Raw genomic sequence first — 13,871 nt, 5'->3', positions numbered from 1 at the left:
GCAGCCTCAGCAGCAACAAAATAGAATCGCTGTTTTTTTTGGCCGGCAGGTTTGCTGCCTTCTTTGGAGGCTCTTCATTCCTGTGCAGCAGTTTGAGACGTTCCCAGGCAGAAAACCAGAGTAAATGTGGGACTCAGCTCATGAGTTATCGTTCTTTCAGGAATTATAGTTATATGCTGTGTTTTTTCCAAAGCCTGAAAAGAGTTGTTTCATATATTTTATCCTATTTTGTTGATTTTTATGTCAGGAAGATAAACCTGATATTCATTACTCTGCTGTGTCCAGAACTGACTGTGTATATACCTCATTCCTGCAATCCCTTACCCTCAAATGAATGAAAGATGTTCTCTCAAATAGCTAGTTGCTTTTCCTTTCTTCCACTTCTCATTTTCCACTCTCCAACTCCTGCTCCAATTGTAAAAGACACAGCACAATATTCAATACTTGGAACTCAACTAAAAGGGACCATCAGTGAACCAGAAGTAATTCTCTAAGTAACACTTCGATTGAAACAAGGTAAATGGCAACAAACAACCTGATACAAAGAAATCTGTTTTTCGATTGTTGATTCATTTTAAATTCATTCATTCAATCATTTATATTTATTGAACATTGACTTTTTGTCAAACACTGTGCTAAAGATTGGGAATTAAACAATGAGTAAGAGAGACATAATTTTTTTTTATTACAGTTTTAAGACAGAAAGTCTGAAAGAAAAATCTCACGGTGAAAAAAAGAACATTCCAACTGCCTAGATGCCAAGAGTTCTCTTTGGTTGGTGTCTGTCTTCGTGAATTCACCATGGTTTAGGATCCAGAAAAATAATCATGTCTTAGTTCTAGATATAATCAAATCCTAGGCAACTTAATTCACAATAACTGAACTCACCGAGAGTAAAGTACTTTAATCAGAATAGCAATCTCTTAATTTATACTAAGGTCTCTAACTACCCCAGTGTCTGCTCTTACACCCTCAGACCAAGGCATGCTTGCATTTTACACAAGTCTATTATAATCAGCAATTGCTTTGTGAGAATGAAATCAGCACAAAGATTAAATGATAAGAATGGTTTCTGGCACCAGTCTCTGGTAATCTAATACTTCACCTCCACAGTAATAATAGCTAATATTTATTCAGCCATTACTTTCTCACAGCATTTCAGTGTGGTACATACAGTTATAATCCCTGTTTTACAAATAGAGATACTGTGTCACAGAAAGATTGAGTACCTAGTAAGTGGTAGAGCTGGGATTCAAACACATGGAGTCTGGCGCAAGACCCCAAGTCCTCAACTGCTCTGCTACAGGGCAATACAGAGTCTAATATATCAAGATCTGATATACTGATTCTTGGGATGGGCAGTACCTGTATTGAGGACACATTTCTTTCTTTCTACTTTTCTATGTTTCAGTGGCTGGCTACTGTCTCTTTGACTAAGATATTATTTTTTTAGATATGCTAATGAATTCAATAAAGTTTCAGTAAAGTTTTTCAGGTAGTTTTAATCTCCTTAAGCCATTATTATGGATCTCCTCAATCCATTATTGTTCATTTATAGGGTGATCTCAGTCTGGAACACTGTGGATGGTGTCTGTATTCAGAAATATTATATTTGGCTTTAGCATCTTAAAAAATTTAATTTATTATGTGTTTAATATGGCAAGATTTCACATTTAAAAAAAATCAAATTTTCATGGATTCTCTTGAAAAAAAATCATAAAATTTAGAATTAATGGACCCACGTTTCACATAGTTCCAATCTGCTAGAGCACTCCAGGCCACTGTATTCGTTAGCATCATCACCTGTCAACAACTTCAGGCATTTTCCTTAGCAATCTTTAATATGTAGCTTAACTTGAAGGAAAATAATTTCTGATATCATTTCATCAAACTGTATATAGCTCTAACATTACTTTTAATAGGGTTGTCTATAAATGGAGTGATTATTTATATTTCTTCTTTTCTAAAATTTAATTTTTGTTTTATACTGGAGTATAGTTGATTTACAATGTTGTGTTAGTTTCAGGTGTATAGCAAAGTGATTCAGTTATACATATATCCATTCTTTTTCCCACAGAGGTTATTACATATTTTTTTATATAAGTTTATTTTATTTAGTTTTGGCTGTGTTGGGTCTTTGTTGCTGCGCACAGGCTTTCTCTAGTTGCGGGGAGTCGGGTCTACTCTTTGTTGTAGTGCACGGGCTGCTCACTGCGGTGGCTTCTCTTGTTGCGGAGCATGGGCTCTAGCTGTGTGGGCTTCAATAGTTGTGGCGTGCGGGCTCAGTAGTTATGGCTTGCGGGTTCTAGAGCACAGGCTCAGTAGTTGTGGCACACGGGCTTAGTTGCTCATGGCATGGGGGATCTTCCCAGACTAGGGCTCAAACCCTTGTCCCCTGCATTGGCAGGTGGATTCTTAACCACTGCACCCAAAATCATTACCCAAACAGAGCATTTTGATTAAATACCCACAAAAAGTGTATGCCCTGGAAAATACTGGGAATTATTATTTTTAAAATTTGGCCAGTCTAATGTTTAAGAAGGTACTTGACTTTGTTGTTTTATTCAGTATTTCTCTGGTATCTAGTAAGTCTGATTATAATAATTGTTTAACTCTGTGTAATAGTGTGATTTATAATAAGAAATATATATTTGGCCTTTGTCCCCATTTCTGGCTCAGAGGTCCTAAAACCCTTGAATTTACTAAGTGAGAATGGTAAAGATGTCTGTCTTTTTTAACATAAACGAGGTGAATTTTGGACCCCACTGAAGGATGGGGGGCTGGCTGCCAGGATAACCAACCATTTGTTTTAAGGGTTGGACCTTTCAGTCTCCTGGCCTCCACCACCTCCAGGGAGGGGAGAGGGGCTGGAGACTGAGTTCAGTCACCATGAATCATTCATGCCTATGTAAGAAAGCCTCCAGAAAATCTTTAAGGGATGAGGTTCAGAGAGCATCTGCATTGGTGGACACTTGGCAATGTGGGGAGAGTTGAGCACTCTGAGAGGGCATGGAAACTGCGCCCTTTCCCCATACTTTTCCCTATACTCTCTTCTACCTGGTTGATCCTGAGTTATAACCTTTTATAATAAACCAGTCATTTAGTAAGTAAAATTGTTTCTCTGAGCACTCTAAAAAATTAATCAAACCCAAGAAGGGGGTTGTGGGAACCTCTGATTTACAGGTTGTTCATCAAAAGGATAGGAGACACCCTGGGTTTGTATCTGGAGCATGAAGTGAGGGGTCAGTGGAGTCTCGTAGGACTAAACCCTTAACCTGTGGAATCCAATGCTATCTCTGGGTAGATGTGTCAGAATTGAGTTAAAATGTTAGGACACCCAGCTGGTATCTGCCTGGAGCATTGCTTGGTGGTGTGCGGGCAACTCCCCCTCCCCCATATGTTGGAACTGTGATCAGTAGACAAGTACTCTGTTTAAGAATTTACCCCAAAACTTAGCAGCTAAAAACCTTTATTAACTCGGACAGTTTTAAGAGTCAAGAATCTGAAAGTTGTGTCTCAAGATCTCTCATAAGATTTCAGTCAAGCTATTGGCCAGGGCTGTAATCTCTGAAAGGGGTGGGTGTCATCTGCTTCTGAGCTCACCCATGTGGCCACTGGCTGAAGCCTTCAATTTATCATCATGTGGGCCTTTCTAGAGGGCTGCTCACAACATGACTTACCCCAGAGCAAGACAGAAGATACAGCCTTTTTATAACCTAATGTTGCAAATGACACACCATCACTTCTGCCATTATTTGTTAGAAGGAAGTCACTAAGTTGAACCTACTGCTGTTCGTTAGAAGAGTGTCACCAGACCTGTCTACACACAAGGGGGAGGTGGGATTAAGCTTTCACCTATTGAAAGGAGGAGCATCAAAGAATCTGTGGACATATTTTTAACACTTCAACAGTGAGCTCCTTTAATCTTTCTGTGAATTGCCTGTTTATAAGAATGACAATTTTTTTTTGAATTGTAGTTTTAAGGCTCTGTTACATGTGAAAAATCTACAAGCTCTAAGCCACTAGATTGGAGTAGCAATAGAGTCACATTTTTAAATATATTTCTCCCATCAATCACTTGAGTAAATGCCTATATTTATCAGGAAATCTAATACCACCTCTCCCTCTTTCCTTTACTTCCTTCCTTCTTTGTAAAAACAAAGCAGTCCTGCTTACAGAGAATACTGGGAAGGAAATTTTGCAAATGTGAACAGCTTACTTGCAGTTCTAGTTTTTTAGCTGCCCTTGTTCTATGGCTCTCACAAGGTTTCAATCTCAAAAACTGGAACCACAAAGTCGGATCTGTGCCCACTGCCCTAACAAGCAAGTGCAGATAAGTCCTCCCTCACAGACTACAGGTTTTTCTGTAGAACACTAGTGAGAAACATGCAACCTGCAAACTTCCTCCCAGTTGGACTCGAATCACCTTTGGCAACCCAGGTAGCCTTTCAGTCCAAGATGGCACTTTTATTCACTGAGAAATTCTATAACATTAAATCTCAAGGGGAAAATGTGCACTGAGACCCCTGAGCTTCCCAGGAGGTTCCCAGATCCAGGTGCAAACTCACCCACCTCTACTACCAGAACACAGTGGGTATTAAAGGAGGTGGCTTTTTTCCAAGGGAAAAAAGGTACTGGTTTGTTCTTCCCCAAGGAAAATTAGTCCAAGTTCATCTGCTTCATATTATTGGTGTCTGAGTCTACTTGGGCTGTCATAACAAAATACCATAGACTGGGCCACTTAAGCAACAGAAATTCATTTTCTCAGAGTTCTGGAAGCTAGAAGTTCAAAATCAAAGTGTTGGTAAATTCTGTTTCTGGTGAGGACACTCATCCTGATTTGTAAACAGCTACCTTCTCTCTGTGTCCTCGTGACCTTTCCTCTCCGTGCCTGCAGAGTGAGAGAGCGCTGGTGTCTCTTTCTCTTCTTATAAGGACACCAGCCCTATGGGATTAGGGCCCTACTCTTATTACCTCATTTAACCTCATTTAGATGATTCCCTAAATGCCCTGTTTGAATACAGTCACACTGGGGGTTAGAGCTTCAATTTATTAATTTGGGGAAGACACCATTCAGTCCATAACAATTGGTACTGGTGTTTTGATACATATGAGGCTAATATGTTCTCCACATCATAAAGAAAGATGGTTGATAGCGGTAAATTAAAATTACATTCACCAAGTCTTTACTAAGTTTAAAAAGGAAACGTTCCCAAATCTACTTAATAAACTATCTATTAAGTATCAATTAAGGAAAACTTTTCCAAAGATTATGTAAGTGATTGTATTATAATTCTAAGCCATTATTGTTGCTAACATTCATAAAATGACAATAATAATACCTAGTTCTCAGAGTTATTATGATTTTCCTCAGCTTGCCTTAATAGATTTAATTGCTTCTCTCCCATATCACCACTGTGCTTTATGCATAGCTCTATTCAAGGAACGATGCTTTATATTACAATTGCTTTTCCCATTCAACTCAAGCTCTTTGAAAACCAGAACTGTGCCTTCTCATTTCTGAATAGTAGACTTTTAATTCAGTGTCTTGCATACTCTAGGTGCCCAATAAACATTTATTGTATCAAAGAACTAATTAGCCTCAATTCAACATGCTTGTTAAACATGAGCCAAACATAAATGGTAAGAAATACTGATCAGCAAATGTATTAGTATGTTTGTATCTTTTTTAACATTAATAATTTAAATATTTTAAACCTTTGTTAAAAATCAAGATTTGTCATTCCATAATATTCTCTGAAAATTACCACAGATTAATTCGAATCGCTCACATAATGCATTTCAAAGGAGAAACCAGATTTCAGGCTTTTATTTTGGGTATTAGTAATATTTGAGGCAAACTCCAGAGTCTAAAACCAATAAATGATTGCTCTTTGTAACATTTTTTAAATGCTCTGAATTGAAGGATATTCTAATTATTTCCTGTATTCAGCATACAAATGTAAACTCTTTTTAAATATTTACTGATAATATCTATAACCCAGTCAGACCTGAAGACTGACAACCAACTTAAATTTTTCACAAGTAATAATTCTAGCAATTTCATGTGTGAATAGTTGAGGAAGTGAGAAAAGAAGAGGTGATTCCAATTCTGTCTAGAACAATCCAACCAAGAGGATAATTTTAGCCTGAATCATACACACCCCAAGTGGTAGGGCCTGCAGGGTGATGGAGCTGACTTTTATTGACCATGTGTAATGGACTTGGAACGTTATCTGGTACTACATTAATTTTCATGATAATCACATTAGGTATGGATTCTATCCATTTAGGTTAGTTAGGAAATTATATTACATGACAAGAATTCTCTCTCTTAGAGCTTTTGAGCCTTCCCGAAAGGAAGGGAATATTGGCTGGGAGCTTTTATTACCAGTATGAACCAAGTCTTGAGCACCCACTGTTACAGTTTTCTGTTTACATCAGTCATAAGATGGGACATACCCACAGTCTGACACTTTACTCAGCCTCTCTCTTTTAGACATACATACCACGTTCCTGAATTATTTTTCTCCCCCATTTAGTGCATACACAGAAAGCATGTCTTTTATCTCTATAATCTTCCAGGTAGCTCTACACTGAAAAACTATTTACCAAATGTCAAACTGTGTATGATTTAATTGTTCTTGACTCCGTATCATTCCCTATTTCCCCCTGTGCTGACAGGGCTAGACGCATACGAACTATATTTCTGAGATGCTTTGCCAAGCTAGTGGCTTCAGTGCCAACTTTCTCTTAAGTCCTCACATTGAGAAATACGGGCAGAAGTTTGGAAAGTGGGAGGAGCTGAGAGATTTGCAAATGCTGACCCAGCACTGTTGGAGTGCACACTTCAGGGTTTTCACCTGGAATAGTTGTAACAGTAGTGGAAGGCTGAAGAAGTGTCTCCAACAGCTGAGAAGCCGTTGCTGGCTCATGGGTTTCAGCACAAGCACGGTAGCAGCTTCTTGGTATTCTGCTTATGTTTCTCCATTCTTTTTAACACCCTTGTAAACAATTCGCTGCATCAAATCTTGCTTGGCTTGAACGATCTAAAGTGGTGTTTAATATCCTGACTGGAAACATATGGTATCGCCTTTTCTTATCCATTCCATTTCATATTTACTAAAAGAGAGCTCCAAATTTCAAAATTATTGTCTTTGACACGTTAAAATTTGAAGAGTAAATTTCTAGTAATAAGCATAACATATATCTCTATAAGACACTATTTTTTCAAGAAAAACTCTGCTAGTGCTTCAAGAGCACATGAAAATTCTTGTCACTGGATTAAAACTATTTTCTTTCTTTATAAACTGTGAAATAGATGTAGTTTAGGCCTGTGAGATTTGAACCCAAGTCATTTAAATGCTTGCAAATAGATTAAGCACATACAGTTATATAATTTTAAAAGAATACTGAACTGGGAGAACAGAGTTTCAAGCCTAATATTGCATGAAGTATGGAAATTAATTTATTCTCTTTTGCACTTAGAGTCCTTGGCAGTAAAATGAGTCCTTGCATGGATGAATTCTAAGGTCCATGTTAGGCTCTATATTTTTTATTTTGTTCTATTTTAATGTTAATTGAAAAGGTATATCTGAGTTATTAACATAGCCAACAAGGTCTGTTCTTGGTTCTACTTCATGCTAACATAAGTTTTTGAGCAAGTGCATTTATATCTGAGTCTTGTCTTCTTTATTTACATAATGAGACAATTGAAATAGAGGGTATCTATGATTCTTACCTACACTAAAGTCATCCTTTTTTTTTTTTTGCAGTACGCGGGCCTCTCACTGTTGTGGCCTCTCCCGTTGCGGAGCATAGGCTCCGGACGCGCAGGCTCAGCGGCCATAGCTCACGGGCCCAGCCGCTCCGCGGCATGTGGGATCTTCCCCGACTGGGGCACGAACCCGTGTTCCCTGCATCGGCAGGCGGACTCTCAACCACTGCGCCACCAGGGAAGCCCTAAAGTCATCTTTGATTCCAGTTTGTTCTTTGTTTTGAGTAATAGTTAAATCCTCACATGGCTCGACACCTCAGTTTTCTTATTAATAAAACTAAAATAATATTTTCTCTTCTGCTGACCATAGTGGAATCAGATATCAGACATGAAAATCCTTTGCATAAAGCACCAAAACACATTATAACTCTATTGTTTCATATAGCAGGTGAATGTATATTTGAGGGTGTTTATATATTCATATGCACACATTTTATTAAAGTATCTTTGTTTCACAACACTTTCTTTGAAGTTGAGTGGTTTTTTTTTACATTTTTGGCTGCTTTGGATCCTCATTACTGAGCATGGGCTTTCTTTGTTGCGGTGTGCGGGCTTCTCATTGCAGTGGCTTCTCTTGTTGCAGAGCATGAGCTCTAGGCACAGAGGCTCAGTAGTTGCAGCACGCGGGCTCAGTAGTTGTGGCGCATGGGCTTAGCTGCTCTGTGGCATGTGGGATCTTCCCGGACCGGGGATCGAACTCATGTCCCCTGCATTGGTAGGCAGATTCTTAACCATTGTGCCACCAGGGAAGTCCCATGAAGTTGAGCAATTACTGGTAGCAGCCTTCCTTATATGGATTTGTCACTTTATCTCATTTAGAGTTAATAATAGCCATGGCTACCAAGTGAAGAAATTTGGCCTTTTATTTAGGACACAGGTATCTGGCCAACCCCCAACCAGCCAGCTATTCAAATACTGTTTAATTAATTAAAAGCTTGGAGCCACCTATTAGCTGGATGACTAATTAGACATGATTACGTAAATCCTACAAAAGCTTAGACGGCCATTCTAAACTTTTTTTTGGAGAATCAAAAGAATACTGCCAGTAATAGAATCCTAGAGCTGAAATGGGATCTCTGCTTCTGGGCTTTTCCTAAACCATTCAAAATTGTTATCTCTTCCTTGCTCAAAACTTTTAGAGAGGTTATTTCATAACCCATGACACCTACATTCATTATTTAAAAGATTCTGTGACAAAAAAATACATCTGTTCCACTCTTTAGACATGTTTTCTATTTCCATGAGCAATCTTAAGATAGGAAAGAACTTTAGAAGATAGACACTCATTGGAATAAAAATAATAGCTCTGGAATTCAGTTTAACCGTATCCTCCACTAACTTTTTTGAGATTTTCTACCTTTTGCTATATAAACAGCTCTGTTCTACATGGTGCCCTTTTGCCACATCTTGATTGTCCAAAGATTCTCATTCAAGTTTGGATTCCACTCTTCTGGCCAGTTTTAATTATTTCTGAGTTATTTGTTGTCCAAACAAAACAGGTTCTCTATCTTACTCTTTTCCCCTTAATTGAAAATGGGGTTTTCAGTAAATCAGATAAACTGATTGATTATAACAAGCTCTGTAGTATGTTATTTCCTCACAGATTACCATATGAGTGGTGATAAACTGGCTCAGAGTCAAGTACCTGTGTGTAATCCAAGATCTAGAACCTCAGCTCTGCTATTTTTTTCATGCAGGCCCTGGGGAAAACTGGCTCTTACTAGCACAGATGTGTATGATAATTACACCAGTAAGCCAATTTAATCATTAAAATGTGAAGAGTAAATTTCTAGTAATAAGAATACAACACATCTGTACAAGACAGTATTTTTTTAAAAAGTTAAAATTCTTCTAAACTTACGTCTAATGAAAACTGAGAATGCATTATTATTATCAGAAATCTGAGGCTCAGACACATCAAGTAATTTATCCAAGATCTTTACTAGGAAGTGGCCAGGATCTTTACTATGACGTAGATCTCTGTGGCTACAAAACTCATGCTCTTAACCCCTATACTTATATCTGCTACCCTTTTAGTGAAGTCATCTGTGCTAAAGCTAAAAGTCAGAAAAGTTCATATAATAAAATGTCTTGAGTGTGGTCACTAGAAGTCAGGATGGGGTTGGGGGGAGGGGGAATTGGAGGTAGGCGGTACAAACTTCCAGTTACAAGATAAATAAGACTAGGGATGTTAATGAACAGCATGATGACTATAGTTAACACAGGTATATAATGTATATTAACGTTAAGAGAGTAAATCCTGACTTCTAATCACAAAAAAGAAAAATTTGTTTTTCTTTTTTGCTTTCTCTTTTTATTGTATCTATGAGATGATGGATGCTGGCTAAACCTATTGCAAGAATCATTTCACAATATATGTAAGTCATTATGCTGTACACCTTAAACTTATACAGTGATGTATGTCAATTATATCTCAATAACACTGGAAAAATTCGATTTAAAAAAGATTTCCTAGGGAATTCCCTGGCTGTCCAGTGGTTAGGACTCCACGTGCTTCCACTGCAGAGAGTATGGGTTTGATATCTGGTCAGGGAAATAAGATCCCACATGCTGCGTGGTGCAGCAAAAAATAAACAAAAAACCAACAACTTCCTAATATGAAGAGAGGCTATGAATGAACTAGACAAAAAATTGATACATTTGTCTGTTATACCGCCTTCAAAAACAGGGCTTTCTATCAGAATACATGTTTTAACACTGTTTAGCTTCTGATAACACCTCAACCACAGATTAAATAATGTTCATTTGATTGAAGAGAATATTCATTCTTTTATTATCAAGTATAATGTACCATCCTCCCTGTTGATTTTTCATGTTAATTTAAATATGTAAGGAAATATACCTTTTCTATTTATTTTGGTTGAGCTGTATACTTAGAGATGATTGAAAGAACATTCTATTTTCTGCCATCAAAACACATTTTACACATAGGGAAAGATAGGGATTGTACAGATAAGTAACCATCTTTCTTCTATGAAGATTTCCTATTGGTTCAGAAAAGGACAGATGCATGCTCAGAGTTTTTCAAAGTATAATTTTCAAAAAACTGCTATTATGAATCTCATACAAATATATAGTGGGCAAGTGTCAAAGATTGACTTATTAATGAGGAACTCAGCAGAATTGTAAAACTGGCCCAAAAGAGGATAGGGAAGACTGCTATATATAGTTAGTGAATTAAAGACAGAAGGCTGAAATAAAACTAAGTTAGATGTAAAATTGGTTGATGTCCTACAGTGCAATAAAACTATAACCTTTTGAGTTATCTTTCTACTTGCATCTTTCCTTTTTCTTAAAACACAACTTAAACCTAAATTTCACAGAGTCTGGGCCTAATCAGTAGTAAATAGTAAGTTTAAAAAATTGCATTCTGCCAGGGGACTGGATTATCTTTGGGAAGAACTATTAGACAAGGCTCCATTATATCACTGAAAGGACATGCAGTTATTAGTTTGCCTAATTTTCACTTTGAGATAATTTTTTACCTACTTTTTACCCTGTAAAGAAAAATAGCCAGTTCCTTGTCTAATACTATATGTCAACACTACTCTGACCATCATACTGACAGAGCTGAGAATCATCATTTTAAAAATCAGGCAATTTGGTAGATGCAAAATAAAATCTCATTTCAATTTACCTATACAATATCTGGTTACTAGTTTTTTTTTAAACATGGTTTTGTTATTTTCTTTTCAAATTGTTACTTGCTTACTTTTCTATTTAGATATTAGTGCCCATGTTTTTGATTCCTTTCAGCTTTTAATATCTGAGAGATATTTAATTCTTACACATCAAAGAGCTTGTCATAAATAGTATTAATAGAATATTTTATGTGAGGAATAATAACATCCTAAATGAGGTTCATTTGTGCGAACTTGAAACTCAGCATAAGATTATGCTAGTAAAGAATGTTTCCTCTTGTTCCATTAAACTCCTCTATTAAAAATTGTTTTATATGAAAACTACATATACAAATAATGTTAATAAGGGTGGAGAACCAAAACTATAGGAAATGCAGGGATATTTATAAATGCAACATTCTTTGCAAATTGGCTGCAGCCATCATATTAATAAGCAAGCAGTATAGCTTTAGGGGATTCTATTTTGAACAACTTAGAATAACTGGGCAAGTTTCCATGATAGTTTAAATGATTTTTTGTGATGTGCTTGTAAAATAAAGTCAAGAACTGAAACTGAAGTACACCCTAAATATAGTTTTATTTACGCTGCATGTAAAGTGTGTATGTATATGTGAGATATATATATATATATATACACACACATACATGTAAAACAAAATATGTCATTACTACTTACGACTTTCAGTATTTTAAAGGTTTTCTCTGGTACCACTACCACAGATCCATTTAAAAGATGACTGTATTTTTTAAAAAAATTATCCTATCTTCCAGGAGTAGAAAAAAGGTAACTGAATTAAAGCACTGGCTATTGTAATAAATTGGCTAATTTCTAACAGTTAGGGATATATATATATATATATATATATATATATATATATGGCTTATATATAATATTTATGTACAATTACAAACAATAAACAACAAATTTTAGATAATAATGTTATATAAAATACATATATGTGTATACAGTATAGAGGACTAGAGAAGAGTTATGCTAGTAAATTTTGGAAAAATGATTTTTTTGAGCTCTGTATAATTCTGCATAAATCAGGACATATAAAAATTATAGAAACCTTTGAGATCACTTTTTTTGCTTGCTTTTGTTGAGGGTGGAGGGTGTGCTCCCAAAGAAAGTCTGAGCCTTTCGTGTTTCTAGTGGTCCAGAGATCCCCTGTCCTGAAGTGGTATTCAGAGTGAAGCCACAGTTTCTTTTCCCTCCCTCCCTCTGCTACGGAAGCCCAAGATTAGAAGCGCAGCAGGCAGGGCCTGGGGCGGGCAGGAGTTGGGGCGAGCGGGCGGGGGCAGAAGAGAGGGGAGTCGGAGGAGGGGAGTGGAAACGGAATCCTAGAAAAAATGTCTTGGGAAGTTTCTGCAGGGCCTCGCCCTTGGACAGCGCTTTCCCACGGCGTCGCGGGGCAGGGGAGTTCCTCCCGCGCTGCTCGCTGCCGCCCGCACCCGCGTGCGCTCCCCCAACTCTGCCGGGGCTGCCGTGGGCCAGGGTTCGAGATCACGTGAGACTAGGTGATGTCAGCCAGCCCCTCGACCTGCACACTTCAGTTCCCTGAAGTCCTCGCGGCGCGTCCTTTCTCAATTTACTACTCGAGGGGCGAGAGCCAACAGTTGGCTCTTCGTTCAAACTCCCGTGGTCTAAAAGGGCCAGTAAGTGCCAAAGATGCGGCGGGGTCGGGACCCCAAACCCTGGCTGGTTCCTGTGCCAGTGCTGTGATCATTCAGCCCTGGAGCCCTTTGGTCCTTCAGGTCCTCCAGCTTTTGGAAGATGACCTTGAAGAGTAGAGGGACGGAGTTGGGGGAAACTCGGGGCTCAGATTCCTCAGGGGTCTGGGAGTCTCCCTCGATCCAGCCTCCAGCTTCGCTCCTCGATGTATGTTACAGCACTGACACCCCGGGCGGGGGAATTTTGTGTCAAATCGCTGGGCAAAGACTTCTTGGCCCTCACTCCTGCTTGCCTCCGTCAGATTACTTTTCACAGACTGGAGCTGGATGGGAGGTGGAGGTATTTACTTTTAAATCTTTTATGTGTGTTCACTTCACCCTGTGTTGTTGGGCGTGGAGAGCGGAAGAGGGGGGTTTCCAAAGCGAGTGAAATTCCCATTCCGTGGGTATTACCATGCCTGTGGGGTGGCAGCTCTTTTAGCAAGTCTGCAAATAACTATAGAACACAATAGAGTCCTCCTCCCTTCCTCTCGTTCTCTCTTTTTTTTTTCTTTTCCTTTTCCTGCCTCCAGACGCCTCCTTCGAGGCTGAAGCTGGGCAGGTCTCCAAAGGTGCAGCAGCCACAGCAATCCCGCAGTTCAAAGTTAAGCAACAGTTGCACAACTTCCAGCAGCTCCCTTCAGACGGATACTAATGAGCTGAAAGCCAGGAGCATCCGAGGAGGTGAAGAAGAAGCTTCCAGGTCTCTTCCCTTCACC

Source organism: Leucopleurus acutus (assembly GCF_964270905.1).
Source record: "Leucopleurus acutus genome assembly, chromosome: 11".
NCBI lineage: Eukaryota > Metazoa > Chordata > Mammalia > Artiodactyla > Delphinidae > Leucopleurus > Leucopleurus acutus.
The sequence above is the reverse complement of the archived record's forward strand: the minus strand, read 5'-3'. Positions refer to the sequence as shown.